Raw genomic sequence first — 17,973 nt, 5'->3', positions numbered from 1 at the left:
TATTGAAGGAGAAGAACGCCGGCTGGAAGAAGCTACATGAGAATATTAGTTCCTCGATGAAGATGCTGCAGGCCCTCGTCATGGAACAGAAGGAGGAGTTGGCGAAGCTCCGCATCGAGCACCCGGCTGCTCTCAAGGTACGTAATGCGGCCGTGGAATAGATGATGAAGGCTCGCGTCGAGAAATCCCGCATCATGGACAGAATGAAGAAGATGGCGGAGGAGACGCGCAAGGAAATGGAGGTCATGGAGGCGATGTGTCACACCCTAGCTAGTTCATGCATTAAAGTGTTGCATCTTGTTTGTTCTTTCAACAGAAACCTGAAATGGGGATGACAGAACCCCCAGCCCCCTCTGAAACCAACTAGGGTTTACTAAAAATATTTTCAATGAACCTGAAATGCCCTTCTAAAATGTCCATCATTTTTGTCTTGGTTCAGAACCTTTGCCAAAAGTGATGCACAGTTTTCTAGGTCATCCTAAGGTCTTTGAATTAAGTCATAAATATTTGAATTTGGGAATTTAAAATTTATAAAATATTTCAAATGCTCAAATATTCCCAAACTAAAATGTTCCTTGCTGGAAATATTCCAACTAAGGACCAGGTGCAGTTTGGTAAATTTTGGAGTTGCCTAGGCATTTTTAGAAATTCAACAAACTTACATAATAAAAGCAGAAATAGAAAATAGGAAAAACTTACCTGGCGCCTACTAACCGGCCCACCTGCCGGCCCAGCCCAGCTGCCGCGCCAGTGAGCTGCTTGGCTCGGCCAGGCAGGCAGGCAGGTGCTCGGCGGCGAGCACCGCATGGGTGCCACGCACCTGGTCGCCACCTCGCCGCTCCCCTCATCGAGCCGCGACGTGGATCGCTCCCCCTCTCTCCCCCGAACCCCTCGGACATCTCCTCTCCTCCCCAGCTCCTCTCCCTCGCGCTCCCCAGCCATGGCCGACGCCACCGCCGCCGCCCCATCGCCGTAGCCGCGCTCCCCGCCATCCATGCTCCGTCTCGCCGTGTCTAGGAGCTCCGCCGCCATCCTCTTCGTCGAGCTAGCCAAGCCCCGCGTGCTCGTGTGGCCCGAGTCCACCGCACTGACTTCGCCCGAGTCCGCCGTCGCCGGAGATCCCCTTCAACGCCGTCGCTGCATCAGTCCGTCCCCGACCCCGCCGGTTGCCTCCACGAGTGCCCTGTGAGCCTAGCTACCTCCCCTTCCCTTCCTCTCTCGCCCCCGACCTGTGTAGCAACCGCACGAAGATCACCCGCACGCACCGCCACGGATATCGTCGCCGACGTGCTCCCGGCCATCCTCCGTTCACCTCTCGGTGTCCATCGCACTCACCACGTCGCGTAGGGTCTAACCATACACTCCCCGCACCTCACCGCACACCCTAGCCCCGAGTTCGCCTCCACCCGAACTCCGGCGGCCGCCCAGGTCGTCGCCGGCGCTGATTCCGGCCACCCCGACCCCAACTAACTCCACCAAGAGTTGCGGTTTGTCCCCAGCTCCACTTAGATGCCTTCCGCGACCCATTTGGTGGCCGGAACGGCCAAAATCATTTCCGCCGCCGCGTCGGGCTCGCCGGCGGCTAAACGCCGGTGCAGCCGACTTGACTTTGACCACGGGTGGGCCCTGGTTGACTCTGTTGAGTCAATGACAGGTGGGGCCCAGCCCTGTTAACTAATCCGGTTTAGATCTAATTAATTTTTAGCTAAACTAATTGCACTGACACCCGAGGGAATACCGTGTGTGAGGCCGCAAAGGGATATGAGGTGTTACATGCTAGATCGATGTGGCATCGAGTCGGGGTCCTGACAGCGTTGGCATCAGAGCCGGACTGCCTGTAGGTTCTCCAAGCCAAACTTGTCGATGTTGAGTCTAGAAATTCTTTAGTTATATGTAGGGGAATTGTTTGTGGGATGGAACGTAAGGCTCTTTTTACTCCTTTATCTCATGACATTCTGATCTGAGTCAGTCCATTCTTCTACCGGGGGTTAAGGACTAGGATCTCTCCTCTCTATCAGGTTCACGTGTTACTAATCAGTAGTACCTTACAGGTTTGATGGATACAAGCCTAGTTCAGTTCTACTACCCCATTATGTTGCTAAGATGGACCCAGAACTTTGATATGATGTTGTTGAGGGTCTATGCAATTCTTTGTCAAATGCCTCAAAATCCTTTTTGAGCATTTATAGCCGTTATGCTGTCCAATTTCTGCTAGGAATCTTAATGTCTTGTGTTATCTTGTTCCAGATGGCGACCCATCCTCAGAATCAAGTGGTTCGTTTGACTCGATGTCTAGATGTACCCGGCCATACTGCTACGTTGGTCAGGGTAATGACTGAGGCTGGATACCGTTGGTATCCTGAGTACACGGTCGAAGAGCAATTCCAAGACTTTAACCAAAGTCAATATCTTTGCACTGTCAGAATATTTCCATCTTATCCTGGATCTACCGAGCCCCTTCACTGCTCCTATGGACTCAAGGTTACTATTGAGATGGCCGTGCAGGATGCTGCCTACTCTATGATGACCATCATGAGAGTCAGGACTGGCCTATTTCGGGACTCTGACTTTCGATATATGCCAGCATCACTTCCGGGAGCACAAGGTTATCTCCAGGCTATCTATGCTGACTCCACTCAGGTGGATTCACGGACCCGCACCACTGCACAGTTGCTTGAAGACAAGGACCGTGAAAATCGGGCCTTGAGATTAGAGCTTTTCAATACTCGTGCTGATCATTGGGCCACTTTGACTCGGTTTGCACCAGCTGTGCAAGCTGGATATATGGACATGCGAGATCTCTATCCTGTGAGATCCGCTCTGCCAGACTTGATGGATTGGCGTGATGTAGGAGGCATCACCCCACCTCGTGGTCCCTGTAGGCCACTATTTGTTGGTCCAAGACCTCATCCTAGCCCCTATGGTCCACAAGCTCCACGGGACCGACTGTTTCCGGATGATCATGTTGAGCTTCCAGGCTATGGAGGTGACTTCTATGAAGACTACTACGGAGCTGTCTGAGTTAGTAGTAGTATCACTAGTATTGTACTAGCTGTATCGTCCACCGTCCTGCGTGACTCGTGGGATATGACTTAGCTTGTACCGCCTTCCGGAGGTGTAGAAAAATAATGTATAGGAGCTCGGAATGCCTCCGATGAGATGTAATCCTCTTTTCACCGTAGTAGTACTCTGTTTGGTTTTGTACTAAACCTTGTATGGTGTGTATGACAATGGAATAAAAGAAGCAGTTTCTGTATCTACCATGTCATATGGATGATCATCTTACATTCCAAGTTATCCATTACATTCTACATTTCTATGTCAGAATCCTATCATCCTGGACTAAACTATTGTTTTGTTTCCTAGGATGGTTAACACCCGCACCAACCCTGCTCCCCAGAGCAGGCCGAAGGCAGCAGAGTTGGGGGAACAAACCTGCCTCCACCTCCCTCTCTGGCCAAAGTTATGCTGGAAGCCGAGAGAAACAAGCGGGAGACCAACCGTTTGTTGGAGCGCATCGAGCAAAACACGGCACACCTTCAGAGGAATAACTTGGTGTCACTCAGTGATTTCATCAAGTTACATCCACCCACCTTCCACCACTCCGTCGAGCCTCTCGACGCTGATGACTGGCTTCGCAGTATTACTCACAAACTGCGTTCTGCACTAGTAGCTGAGGCTGATAAGGTCACCTTTGCTGCATATCATCTTGAAGGCCCCGCCAGTCTATGGTGGGAGAACTATGGAGCTATGCGGCCAGCGGGCCATGTCACTACTTGGGCTGAATTCAGTGAGGCTTTCCGTGAACATCACATTCCGGAGGGTCTCATGGACCGTAAATGTGAGGAATTCTGCAGTTTCACTCAAGGTCGACTCTCTGTTGACACTTACAGCAGGGAGTTCGGTAACCTTGCACGATATGCAACTGAGGAAGTTTCTACCGATGCCAAGAAGCACGCAAGGTTCCGTAAGGGACTTAGTCCTGAGCTTCGCCGCGACCTCCGTCTGCATGAGTGCACATCTTTTCAGAAGCTTGTTAACAAAGCCATCAGTGCTGAGTCTAGTCAGACTGATTATGAAGCAACACGCAAGCATGGCCGTGACATGGGTTCCTCATCCGGTGTTCGTCCACAGAAGCGCCGCGTGTGGGTGCCTAACACTGCCCTGCCACCCAGGTTCACACCGAGGCCATCCTTTCAGGTGCCTCGCCCCGCCCAACAGTTTACACCAGCCAAGCCCTATGGTGGTCCAACCAACAGTGCTTCCCCACGTACCAGCTTTGTGACTTGCTTTAAGTGTGGGGAATCGGGCCACTATCTGCACGAGTGCCCCCAGACCAACCCCAACCAATCTGCAAAAGCTGTTGGCCGTGGCAAGCCGACAGGAAAAGTGTTCTACGCCAAGCCGGCCACCGCTGCACGTGGCCATGTCAACTATATCTCTGCCGAAGAAGCTCAAGAGGATCCCAACGTCGTTCTTGGTACCCTCCTTGTTAATTGCCACGCGGCATCTGTTCTTTTTGATACTGGAGCATCTCATTCTTTCATATCCGAAAATTATGCTCGTCTGCATAACACCGCATTCTGTGACATGCCGTCCCTTATGCAAATTTCTACTCCTGGTTCTAGATGGCAAACCTCTAGAATAAGCCATGGAAATGAAATTCAAGTCGACAGACTTGTTTTTCTCGCATCTTTGATAGCCCTTAAATCTTCAGATATTAATATCATCTTGGGTATGGACTGGATGTCAGCCCATCATGCCAAGATTGATTGCTTCTCTAGGACTGTTCAACTCACCCATCCTTCGGGAAAGATAGTCAATGTCTTGACCCGAATAGCCAAGCGACAGCTTTATTCTCTTAACGCCAGTCCCCTGCCAGACCTCGAAGACGTTCCGGTAGTCTGTGACTTCCCAGATGTCTTCCCAGAGGAATTTCCAGGTGTTCCACCTGACAGAGATGTCGAATTCGTGATAGATCTCATCCCAGGAACTGTCCCAATTGCTAGAAGACCCTATAAGATGGCACCACTAGAACTAGCCGAGCTTAAGAAACAACTCAATGAGTCCTTGAAAAAGGGTTTCATCCGACCTAGTTCGTCTCCATGGGCTTGCCCCGTCCTCTTCGTCAAGAAGAAGGATGGTACGGACCGGATGGTTGTAGATTATCGACCAGTCAACCTGGTCACAATCAAGAACAAGTATCCGCTCCCCAGGATCAACAACCTGTATGATCAGCTCGCTGGATCCTCAGTCTTCTCTAAAATGGATTTGAGGTTGGGCTACCATCAAATCAAAATCCGGATCGAGGACATTCCTAAAACGGCCTTTGTTACTCGTTATGGCCAATACGAGTACACCGTCATGTCCTTCGGTTTAACCAACGCTCCAGCCACTTTCTCTCGCTTAATGAACTCAATCTTCATGGAGTATTTGGATAAATTCGTCATGGGTTACCTCGATGATATACTCATCTACTCCAAGAACGAGGAAGAACATGCCGAACATCTAAGGCTAGTGTTGATGAAACTTCGAGAGCATTGCCTTTATGCCAAGTTCTCCAAATGCGAATTTTGGTTGCCAGAAGTGACCTATCTAGGGCATGTAATTTCTGGTAAAGGTATTGCTGTTAATCCCGAGCGAGTTCAAGCCGTCCTTAATTGGACTCCACCTGAATCGGTCAAGCAAGTTCGGAGTTTCCTTGGCTTAGCGAGCTATTGTCGCCGCTTTGTCGAGAACTTCTCCAAAGTTGCCAAACCTCTAACTGAACTCCTCAAGAAATATAACAAGTTCGAGTGGACTCCACAATGTGAGCACAGCTTTCAGGAACTGAAAAGACGCCTGACATCTGCTCCCGTATTGGTACCACCAGATTTCTCTAAGGACTTTGTTATTTATTGCGACGCCTCGCGACAAGGACTAGGTTGCATTCTCATGCAAGATCGTCACGTAATTGCTTATGCTTCACGGCAATTGCACCCACATGAGGAGAATTATCCTACTCATGATCTAGAGCTTGCAGCTGTGGTCTATGCACTTAAAACCTGGCGACAATACCTCCTCGGTAATCGTTGCGAAATCTTCACCGATCATCAAAGTCTGAAGTACATCTTCACCCAACCGGATTTGAATCTTAGGCAAAGACGTTGGGTTGAGTTGATTACGGATTTCGACTTAGGGATAACTTACACCCCAGGAAAGGCCAACGTCATGGCTGATGCACTAAGTCATAAATCTTATTGTAACAATCTAATGTTACAATAAAGTCAACCGCTTCTCCATGAGGAATTTCGGAAGCTTAACCTTCACATTGTTCCTCAAGGATTCCTTTCCACCTTGGTGGCGAAACCTACCCTTACGGATCAGATCATCAAAGCGCATAAGGTAGATCGGGGGATTTCCCGCATCAAAAGAAACATCAAGAAAGGAGTTGCGAATTGTTTCTCCATTGATGATCAAGGAGTCGTATACTTCGGGAACCGTCTAGTGGTTCCCAAAGTGCGAAACCTGAGGCGATTGATCCTAAAGGAAGCTCATGAATCTCCTCTCACCATTCATCTCGGTAGCACTAAGATGTATCAGGACCTACGCCAGAGGTTCTGGTGGACTAGGATGAAGAGAGAAATTGCTCAGTATATTGCTAGTTGCGATGTCTGTCGTCGTGTAAAAGCAGAGCATCAACGCCCTGCTGGCACCCTTCAACCCTTAGCTGTTCCTGAATGGAAATGGGACAAAATTGGTATGGATTTCATTACCGGTTTTCCCAGGACCAAGAGAGGGAATAACGCTATCTTCATCATTGTCGATCGTCTCTCCAAAGTAGCCCATTTCTTACCTGTTCGCGAGAGTATAACCGCTAGTCAACTAGCAGACTTGTACATCTCCCGAATAGTGTTTCTCCATGGTGTTCCATTGGAAATTAACTCGGATCGAGGAAGTCTCTTTACCTCTCGATTTTGGGAAAGCTTCCAAATTGCTATGGGAACCCGCTTTTCCTTTAGCACTTCCTTTCACCCTCAATCAAGTGGTCAGGTAGAACGTGTCAATCAGATTCTAGAAGACATGCTTCGAGCTTCTGTTATCTCATTTGGAATGGATTGGGAGAAATGCCTTCCATTTGCTGAATTTGCTTATAACAACAGCTATCAATCTAGCTTGGGTAAAGCCCCTTTTGAAGTTCTCTATGGACGAAGGTGTCGAACGCCTCTTAACTGGTCAGAAACCGGGGAAAGACAATTCTTTGGCCCGGACATGATCCAGGAAGCAGAAGAGCAAGTTCGCATTCTTCGTGAAAAGTTGAAAACAGCTCAATCTCGTCAAAAGAGTCAATACGACCGAAAACATAAGGCTATGACTTTTGAGGTTGGCGAGAAGGCTTACCTTCGGGTTACTCCTCTGAAGGGAACCCATCGCTTCGGTATCAAAGGCAAATTGGCTCCTCGCTACATTGGACCCTTTCGCATTCTCGCTAAACAAGGAGAAGTTGCCTACCAATTGGAACTACCTCCGCATCTCTCCAGAGTCCACGACGTCTTCCACGTTTCTCAACTCAGGCGTTGCTTCTCGGATCCTATCCGTGGAGTGGACCACGAAACGCCTGATCTTCAAGATAATCTCACGTATCGAGTGTACCCCGTTCGTATCCTCGATCAAGCCGAGCGTACCACCCGACGTCATAATATCAAGTTTCTCAAGGTTCAATGGTTGCACCATTCTGAGAAGGAAGCAACTTGGGAAAGGGAGGATCGTCTTCGACTTGAGTACCCCGCCTTCTTCCCGGAGGAACTTAAATCTTGGGACGAGATTCTTTTGAGTGGGGGTGAGTTGTCACACCCTAGCTAGTTCATGCATTAGAGTGTTGCATCATGTTTGTTCTTTCAACAGAAACCTGAAATGGGGATGACAGAACCCCCAGCCCCCTCTGAAACCAACTAGGGTTTACTAAAAATATTTTCAATGAACCTGAAATGCCCTTCGAAAATGTCCATCATTTTTGTCTTGGTTCAGAACCTTTGCCAAAAGTGATGCACAGTTTTCTAGGTCATCCTAAGGTCTTTGAATTAAGTCATAAATATTTGAATTTGGGCATTTAAAATTTATAAAATATTTCAAATGCTCAAATATTCCCAAACTAAAATGTTCCTTGCTGGAAATATTCCAACTAAGGACCAGGTGCAGTTTGGTAAATTTTGGAGTTGCCTAGGCATTTTTGGAAATTCAACAAACTTACAGAATAAAAGCAGAAATAGAAAATAGGAAAAACTTACCTGGCGCCTACTAACCGGCCCACCTGCCGGCCCCGCCCAGCTGCCGCGCCAGCGAGCTGCTTGGCTCGGCTAGGCAGGCAGGCAGGTGCTCGGCGGCGAGCACCGCATGGGTGCCACGCACCTGGTCGCCACCTCGCCGCTCCCCTCATCGAGCCGCGACGTGGATCGCTCCCCCTCTCTCCCCCGAACCCCTCGGACATCTCCTCTCCTCCCCAGCTCCTCTCCCTCGCGCTCCCCAGCCATAGCCGACGCCACCGCCGCCGCCCCATCGCCGTAGCCGCGCTCCCCGCCGTCCATGCTCCGTCTCGCCGTGTCTAGGAGCTCCGCCGCCATCCTCTTCGTCGAGCTAGCCGAGCCCCGCGTGCTCGTGCGGCCCGAGTCCACCGCACCGACTTCGCCCGAGTCCGCCGTCGCCGGAGATCCCCTTCAACGCCGTCGCCACATCAGTCCGTCCCCGACCCCGCCGGTTGCCTCCACGAGTGCCCTGTGAGCCTAGCTACCTCCCCTTCCCTTCCTCTCTCGCCCCCGAGCTGTGTAGCAACCGCACGAAGATCACCCGCACGCACCGCCGCGGAGATCGTCGCTGACGTGCTCCCGGCCATCCTCTGGTCACCTCTCGGTGTCCATCGCACTCACCACGTCGCGTAGGGTCTCACCATACACTCCCCGCACCTCACCACACACCTTAGCCCCGAGTTTGCCTCCACCCGAACTCCGGCGGCCGCCCAGGTCGTCGCCGGCGCCGATTCTGGCCACCCCGACCCCAACTAACTCCACCAAGAGCTGCGGTTTGTCCCCAACTCCACTTAGATGCCTTCCGCGACCCATTTGGTGGCCGGAACGGCCAAAATCACTTCCTCCGCCGCGTCGGGCTCGCCGGCGGCTAAACGCCAGTGCAGCCGACTTGACTTTGACCACGGGTGGGCCCTGGTTGACTCTGTTGAGTCAATGACAGGTGGGGCCCAGCCCTGTTAACTAATCCGGTTTAGATCTAATTAATTTTTAGCTAAACTAATTGCACTGACACCCGAGGGAATACCGTGCATGAGGCCGCAAAGGGATATGAGGTGTTACATGCTAGATCGATGTGGCATCGAGTCGGGGTCCTGACACGATGAAGAAGCAGTTATGACTCTGCGGCGAATTATATCATTAGGGGTAATAATCTTCCTTTTTCTTTTGCTCATGTGTTTCATCTTTTGCTTCGGCTGTTTCGCCGCACGTGTCACGTTCTCTGCGAAGCATGAATAGAACAATGGTTTTTTTTGAGGGAATGAATAGAACAATGCTAATGAGATGACTAGCAAATTAGATCATTTTTTATCGCCATATGGCACTGGGCTGTCGTGTTTCGTGCTCCTCCGTCACAGTACTACTCCAGTGGAAAACTTGAGTATACCGCATGGTTGTTTGCTCCTCCTCGATCAGGTCGTCGGCGCATTTATATGATCAGTCAAATCACAAGGCCCCGCCTTCCAGCAGTAATGAGCCGTCAAATCACAAAGGCCCTCGCCTCTCGTGAAACCGACCAAGCTAGACCGCCCCGCCCTCTAGCCTTTTAAAAAATGTATACTTTTGTAGAGCATTAGTATCGATGGATTGCGCCATGGAGCAAAACTTGAAATTAAAAAAAGGTGGTACATATAGAGAGCGCTCGTCGCCAAATTATGCATATACTACTATTAAAAAGGCTAGTCACAATAATGGTGTCCAGCACAACGTACCCACCCCTCAAATAAAACTAAGCACCCGGGAATTCTTTGACAAAAGCACCCTGAAATTCTTTGACAACTAAACTGCTGGCTATATGATGTTGGCTATATATATTGTACGTATATAATGTGAAGAAACGAGTGGTAGTACTATACCAACTAAAAGATGAAATGTAAGAAATACTAGTATGTACGTACTGAAGAGTTAAAATAACAAGAAGAAACATAACATAGTTCTGCTGGGGGGCTCAGCACAACACACCCCTCAAATTAAATTAAGCACACCTGAAATTAAACTTTGCAACTATTTCAGTAGATACTGCATTAGAACAACCATGAGCAACGACACTGCCACCTTACTCGGTGTCCTCGTCCACGTCCTCGACTTCGTCCTTGTCCCTCTTCCTCTTGGCCGATACTTCTTTGCTTGAACCGCACACTTGGTTGTTGCTCTTCATCCAACCCTTGTAGATATTGAAGCAAAGGTAGCCATCCATTGCAGCATAGTGGATGTGGTCTATATCTAGTACATTCCGCTGCCATGCATGACGATGAAACGTGTATGGAGGTTTCTCCAGTTTACCGTACGAAGGATGAACCATGGCTCCTGCCAGGGTCAGCATTGAAGGCTGACGAGAGGACACCAGTCGATTCTTCTAGAGGTCAAAGGTGTTGCCTACAACGAGGCCTATCCGACGCAGGACTTCTTTGTTGTTACCAAAGTCTACAGTAACAAATTTGACTAGGTTGCTCTCGAGGAAGTTCTTAAAATCCTAGCACTCAACGTTGGCATGGCATATGTGGTAGACCAAGCATAAGTCATGCACGCAAACCTAGATCACGGCGGGCTTCTTCCTCTCTTCGTCCTTTAGATCCTTCTCTCGTCCCAGGACTGTGGTGTACTCAACATCTAGCCCAGCGACCCACTCATCATCTGACTCTTCGAACATGCGTCTGAAGCGAGAAAGGCATCCTTTCACCGTCGCGGAAGAACGGGTGTAGATGACGTCGAACTCATCGCTGGTGATGGTTCTAACCTTGTACTCACCGCCGATCGTGGAGATTTGGGACACCATGGATTTGGAAGGAGGGTTAGGATTAGTGGAACTGTCATAATGCGAATGGACGGGACGACTAGGAGCGAACCGCTGTAGTATTGAAGGACGTGTGGGGACGAGTAGGAGCGAACTGCCAGCGTGCGAACGGCAGGGTAGTGGCTTTCCATTCTCCCATGATACGGGCTTCCAAGAGCCCTTGGATCTGAGATCGAATGGTTGCATGGCGTGATTCTAGACCTATGGCTGAATATCCTATCGTGGAGGGTTATTTTGCAAATTTTCGGTAACTTAGCATGCGACCGTTTGATCTCAGATCCAAGGGCTGCCAGCAGCCCATATCATGGTTGCGCCTACCACGACCGTCGCGTCGCTCGTGAGGTCGTGCCCTTGAGATTTAACACGGTGTGTTAGGCTATCTGATGTTGGCATGTCATACATAGTCATCACTTAGTCACTTGTACTACAAGGTTAGCCACGGAGTGACCTCTTCTAATGAAATGGTGTTGCTAAGTTTGCTTCATTTAATTAGCGACTCAAAATTGTCTTTTCACCTAGGTACACGCGCTTAGCACCGTTTCTTCCTTGGGTCACCAAACTAGTCTCTCTCTTCTTGATTAACTTGCCACATCATACTTTATGCCTATGTGGCAAGCTTAGCACCTGTAGGAGCAAGTAAAAGTAAGTACAATAGTGCGCTTTACATGGCATTTTTGCATATGTGGAGGAAAGAGAGGAAAGGAAAAAGTGGAGAAGTGGGCTCTCATGCAAGAGCCGGCCTCTACTACATGGTGGAGCATTGGGAGAGGCACCTGTATGGAGGTGGTCAGGAATCGAGTTCAGTTTCAACATACAAGCACCGTGTCATTTTTATTTGTCAGTTCAGCAGTAGTAAAGGTTCGTGTCATCTAATGTCAAGTGTCTTTTAATTAGTACTAGTACGTGCGTGTGTTGTTAGTTACAAAAGTCAAAGTCTGAATTAGTAGTGCTAATAATAGTCCGATTAGCTTTTAGAGTCCCATTAGGATACGAGTCCTAGTCGTACAATTGTAATAGAATCAAGTGCCTGCGAGCACTATATATAGGGCCTTCAGGCTGTGTGTTAGAGGAGGAACTTATTTTGCGTCAGTTAATAGATCAGAAAATCGCCATGTTTGGCAGCCAAGTTCTGCGTGACTTTTGTTGAGAACCGGATCGGGTTTGTGTGCTTGGCTAGTAGTTTGGATAGCTAATCGTCTAATTTGCTGCTGATCTTTGGAAGATCGTCCACGTACTTCCGCTCTCGGGTGTGCGTGTTGTTTTTGTGGTAATTGCATCTACAAGATCGTGAGTGCCATGCCGTTTCAGGTGACACCGTACCGTGAAGGATTGGGAAATTTATTCGCGGCGCCGTTTTTTTTTTGTCGATGGACGCATCAAGTGGTATTCAGAGCAAGGTTGATCACGGTACAATTTTTTTTCCTGCGATTTGATTCAATTGTTTGAAAGATGGTGAACTCGCAAGATGAGAAATCTGATCATGAGGAGGGCGATGAACTTCCGGAGGATCTGGAGATAAGTGATGATTTGCGTATCCATCTGATATCGATCAAGGGAGCTAACAAGAAGCTTGGGACAAGGGTGGAGGAGTTGTCTGCAAATATTGTAGGCGTCGAGGACAGGTTGAACGAGCGTTTGACTGCCAGCGACCGACAGCGCACTGATAGTCTACGGGTGGTGACTGAGAGTCTTAATCGGCTCACCGCAGCAGTTCAGCGCCTTCAGGCGAGAGATGTGGCACCCCGACAGTCCCGCTCACCACGACGACGTCGTGACCGCGACAATGGCGATGATGGTGAGTTTTCTGAGGATTCTGATGCCCGTGGAGGCTTACCTCACCGACCACGGCATGATGCTGGGGCTCACCGCCATGCTGGGCACTGCCGTGACTATGGTGGCAATGGTGCCCATGAGGATGATGGTTTGGGTCGAATCAAGATAACCATACCTGAATTCTCGGGACGTTGTGCTGATCCGGAGAAGTATTTGGAGCGGGAGATGCGTGTAAATCAGATTTTTGATGGTCACAACTACTCTGAAGAGAAGAAGGTTCGTGTTGCATCAATGGAATTTACAGAGTATGCTCTTGTATGGTGGGATAATAAGAACCGTACTCAGTAGCGACCAGCGACATGGGCTGAGATGAAGCGAATCATGAGGGAACGTTTTGTGCCTGCTTATTACACTCGCCAGCTTCATAGTACACTGCGTCGCCTAATGCAAGGTACAAAATCAGTTGATGAGTACTATAAAGAGATGCAAGTTTTGATGATCCGTACAGCTGTGCGTGAGTCTGCGGAGGCGACCATGGTATGTTTCTTTGAGGGGTTAGAGGAAAAGATTCGTGACCGTGTTGATTTAATGCAATATAATGATATTCATGAGTTACTTCATCAAGCAGAGCGTGTTGAACGTTGGGTATTGGAGAAGCAAGCTTCAGAGACTCGTCCAACTTACAACAGTGGGCGACGTGGTTCTTCTTCTATTGAGGGTGGGTTTAGTGCTAAGCCTGCTACTTCTTATAAGTCGGGAAGCATTGAACAAACCAAAGTGGCTTCTGCGCTAAAGGAGGTTTCTCAAGTTTCATCTAGTGCGACGTCTTCTCATCACCGTAATATTATTTGCCACAAGTGTGGAGGACGTGGACACATGAAGCATGAATGTTCCAATCAACAAAGGGTTCTACTGGTTGATGCAGAATATATTTCAGAATCTTAAGATGAGACGCCTAAGTTAGAGGATGGAATCGAAAGAGGTCATGGTGATACCATACTATGTTATCCTCAAGATGATCCTGATATGGAGAGTTTGCTAGCACATAAGGTCCAGCGAGATGACAAGACCATTGTCGAACAAGGACAATGGCGGAGTATTTTTCAAATAGCATGTACCATCAAGGGAGAGGTGTGCAAACTGATAATTGATGGTGGTAGTGCTAGCAACATGATTAGCAAGGATGTGGTGGAGTCTCTTTTGTTACCAACATGGGAGCACCCAAAACCATACTATATGAAGTGGATAAATGATGTGGGCAATGTGAAGGTAACACATAGGGTGAAGGTGCCTTTTCCGTTGATGGCTATGCTGATAAAGTGGAGTGTGATGTTATGCCACTACATGTTTGTCACTTTATTTTGGGGCGGCCGTGGCAGCACGATGTTAACGCTCTTCATCATGGACGGACAAATAGGTACACTTTTATGCACAAAGGTGTATTTCATGCTATTCTTCCCAAAGATGCAAAGGATATAAGGTGTACCATTGAAGTGTTCAAGAAAAAACCGGCAAGGCATAGATCGAAACCGAGGACGGTTTCCTTTCAAGGGAGGGAGGATGATGTGGTCATGATGGTCGTGGATGCTGTTCCAAAGTATGTGATTCCGGCTAGACGCCAGAGGAAAGATCTGCATGCAACTTTTCAAAATGACACCAGCACAGCTGATACAATTGAGATCGTACCAGCGAAGAAAGTAAGACCCACGTTCAGGACTCCGTGCCAGTTTTTAACAGTGGGAAAAATTCAACTAAAGTTGAATTGAGTTCAGTTTCAACATACAAGCACCGTGTCATTTTTATTTGTCAGTTCAGCAGTAGTAAAGGTTCATGTCATCTAATGTCAAGTGTAATTTAATTAGTACTAGTATGTGCGTGTGTTGTTAGTTACAAAAGTCAAAGTCTGAATGAGTAGTGCTAATAATAGTCCGATTAGCTTTTAGAGTCCCATTAGGATACGAGTCCTAGTCGTACAATTGTAACAGAATCAAGTGCCTGCGAGCACTATATATAGGGCCTTCGGGCCGTGTGTTAGAGGAGGAAGTTATTTTGCGTCAGTTAATAGATCAGAAAATCGCCATGTTCGGCGGCCAAGTTCTGCGTGACTTTTGTTGAGAACCAGATCGGGTTTGTGTGCTTGGCTAGTAGTTTGGACAGCTAATCGTCTAATTTGCTGCTGTTCTTTGGAAGATCGTCCACGTACTTCCGCTCTCGGGTGTGCGTGTTGTTTTTGTGGTAATTGCATCTACAAGATCGTGAGTGCCACGCCGTTTCAGGTGACACCGTACCGTGAAGGATTGGGAAATTTATTCGCGGCGTCGTTTTTTCTGTCGACGGACGCATCACCTGTCCAGCAGTTAATCGTTGTCAAATCACACAGCCCTACGTTTGCAGCAGCCTACTCTCTCGTCTTCTCACGTCTCTGTCAAACCGACTAGGCGGAACTGCCCCGCCGCCTACCGCGCAGGAAAAGCCCCGCCCTCGACTTTTAAATAGTATACAGTATACTAATTTTGTATCCATTGATTGCGCCCGCGCCATGGAGCAAAGCGTCTAGAAAATGGCGATACACATGTACGGAGTATACAGCACGCCTGTCGCGTTCGCATCGCACCCTAGATGGTCGGTCGATCTGGCACGCTGCTCTCCGAATGGAACGCGCGTCATATTGCGTTTGCACACACATGTGGGACGACAATTGTGAACCGACCATAGGCACACTCCCCGGCCCCGCAAGTCGGGTGACTTAATAGAAGAGGGAGACGAGAGATAGTACTAGAGAAGTTTTGTACTACGTTGGTGCCTGGACGATCCCTACAAGACACGGAAGATCAGTTCGTCCATGCATGTGACCAGACTCCAGCAGACACGCCTGGATTGGCTATCGTCTACATATCGTGCAGGCTGTGTTGTACATGGATGTAGTTGTGGTGAGAAATCTAAAAAAAGGTTTCTTGTCATCTCGCAAAATTAGGTGTCATGTGCTTCGGATCACTGCGAGGGTTAAACAGCGACAACTGAGTTGGGCTAGTCATTGGAGGCACATGCACAAACACTGACTACTCGGCTGCCATCTAGGTCAAGCCGGCTATGTTAATTAGGACATCTATCGATGGACCCCTTTTCTATGAGTTTATCTTTAATTTGAGCTTTGTTCCTCGTCTAGTTTGTCTGTCGGGATTCATGTTCTCTCCTTTGGGCAGTGAGGTTATGATTTCTTGTCATGTGGCTTTTTTTCGTGTTATATGTTATAATCCGGCGCTTCAGATCAAAATGACGACAACTACGCCTCCGGGCCACGTGCATGAAGACTTCTCGACAGTCATTGACGAGGTCAAGCCAGCTCCGGTAGACAAAAGAAAACTACTACTCCATTATATAGGCAGGAGCCTACGCGCTTGCTTGCTAGTATTGCTCTCTTCACACTGTCTCGGCCTCTCCAGATCTAAACACGACAGTGGTGGCCACACACTCTCTCTCTCTCTTCTCACCGCTGGTCACAGATCCAGCCGGATCCTCTCCTCTGGGAAGGTGAGAAGGTGCAACATTCACGCGGTCGTCCTCGGCGACGGCTCTTACCCACTGTTGGGTGTGTCCCGATCAGACTGCCTTGCCGTTCTCTCCCAAGCACCGCTGGCGAGGGAGGGCCTCCGACCCCTTCTTCCTCGCTGCCGTAGTGTGGGCAGATCTGGCCTCCCGCCGCCCACCTAGCGACATCCCGGCGGCCATCAGGTATAACTTCCTTCAAAACCGGCCTTGCTCTACTTCCCGAGCTCCTGACGTTGCTGCATGTGTATCTTTTACTATTTCTTAGGGCCCCTCGTAGATAGGATCGATCGGCTGTTCGAAAACCACCTATTTTTTTACGTTTAAGAGGTAAAACTAGTTCATGCACTCGAATATAGTACTACTTGGTTCAAACAAGGAAGAAAGGGGGGTGGGGGTGGGGGACGATTTGTACCCGAATCTAGGACTTGGTCGATAGAGGAAATAATGGGGGCGAACAGTAGCAGAGACTGGCTATCCAACTGGTCTCTAGGTCTAATAGGGAAATAAAGGGAAACGCAGTACAAACTCAATATAAACCCGATCTATTGGTTGAAAAAGGAAAGAAAGTGGGGACTGGGGGACAAGTCAACAGAGTAAGTCCAGCACTAGATTTGCTAGCCTCACACAGTATACGGTGGCTATACCGAACAAAAATGGGACCAACCGAGATATCCTGTTCTGATGTTTGTTGCCCCGAGCCACTCTTATGTAATGCCACTGGTAAAATGTAGCAGTCGCATTGTTAAAAGTAAGGACACGTTAAACCAATGTTGGTTTCAATGTAATGCCTCCATTAATATGAATCAATGGCACTTCTTTACATGTCCTGCTAAATTTCCCATTAAGATAAGTTGGTTCTTTTCGTTAGAAATGCAACTGTCCTGGTCCGCCTACTCTCCCGTGCCCAAAGTAATGTCGCATTTAACGGTTCTCCCATGCAACTAATGAAGAAGAAGCTCTGTGAGTTTCATTTTCTGATGGAAATGGAACCGGGGCTAGAGCCCCTTTTTTTTAAAAAAAATTGAAGATGAAGCTGCTAGCTCACGGGACATTGCTTCATTTTAGGTGAACTGCACCAAAAGGTCCCATGAATTGAATCATCCATGTTGGTGACTGAAAGAGCCAGCTTCAGCATCCCAGTCTAAGCACCCCCGGCCTCCATCCTTGCGACGCACGGTACACCTCGTTTGCCACCTGCTCGACCCTAGTGTCACTGATGAAATGAAGTAATAATACAGTTAAAATAGAGTGAGTGTCATCTCTATCATTTCATTTCCAATGTAGATAAAGAAAGTGCTTCTGTTTGTTAATGTATGTTTCATCAACTAGTCCCATTGTTAATGTTTAAGTGTTTCTGCAAACTGGGGTGCTTAATTTTAGTTGATATGTACAAAAATAGAGATTTGAATGTCTCAAGGAGCCTCCTTGTACTACCGTTGTACACTGATGTTCATCACTGGCAGAAGGTGTATCTGGGAGACTTGGGACGATGTCCAGTATGAGGCGTACCATATGAGGCGTCGCAGGGCCCATCTCGCCCTCGCAGCATGGCATACTATGATACTATCGCAATATTTT

This window comes from Triticum aestivum, chromosome 3B (genome assembly GCF_018294505.1).
Source record: "Triticum aestivum cultivar Chinese Spring chromosome 3B, IWGSC CS RefSeq v2.1, whole genome shotgun sequence".
Classification (NCBI taxonomy): domain Eukaryota; kingdom Viridiplantae; phylum Streptophyta; class Magnoliopsida; order Poales; family Poaceae; genus Triticum; species Triticum aestivum.
This window is presented reverse-complemented; position numbering follows the sequence as displayed.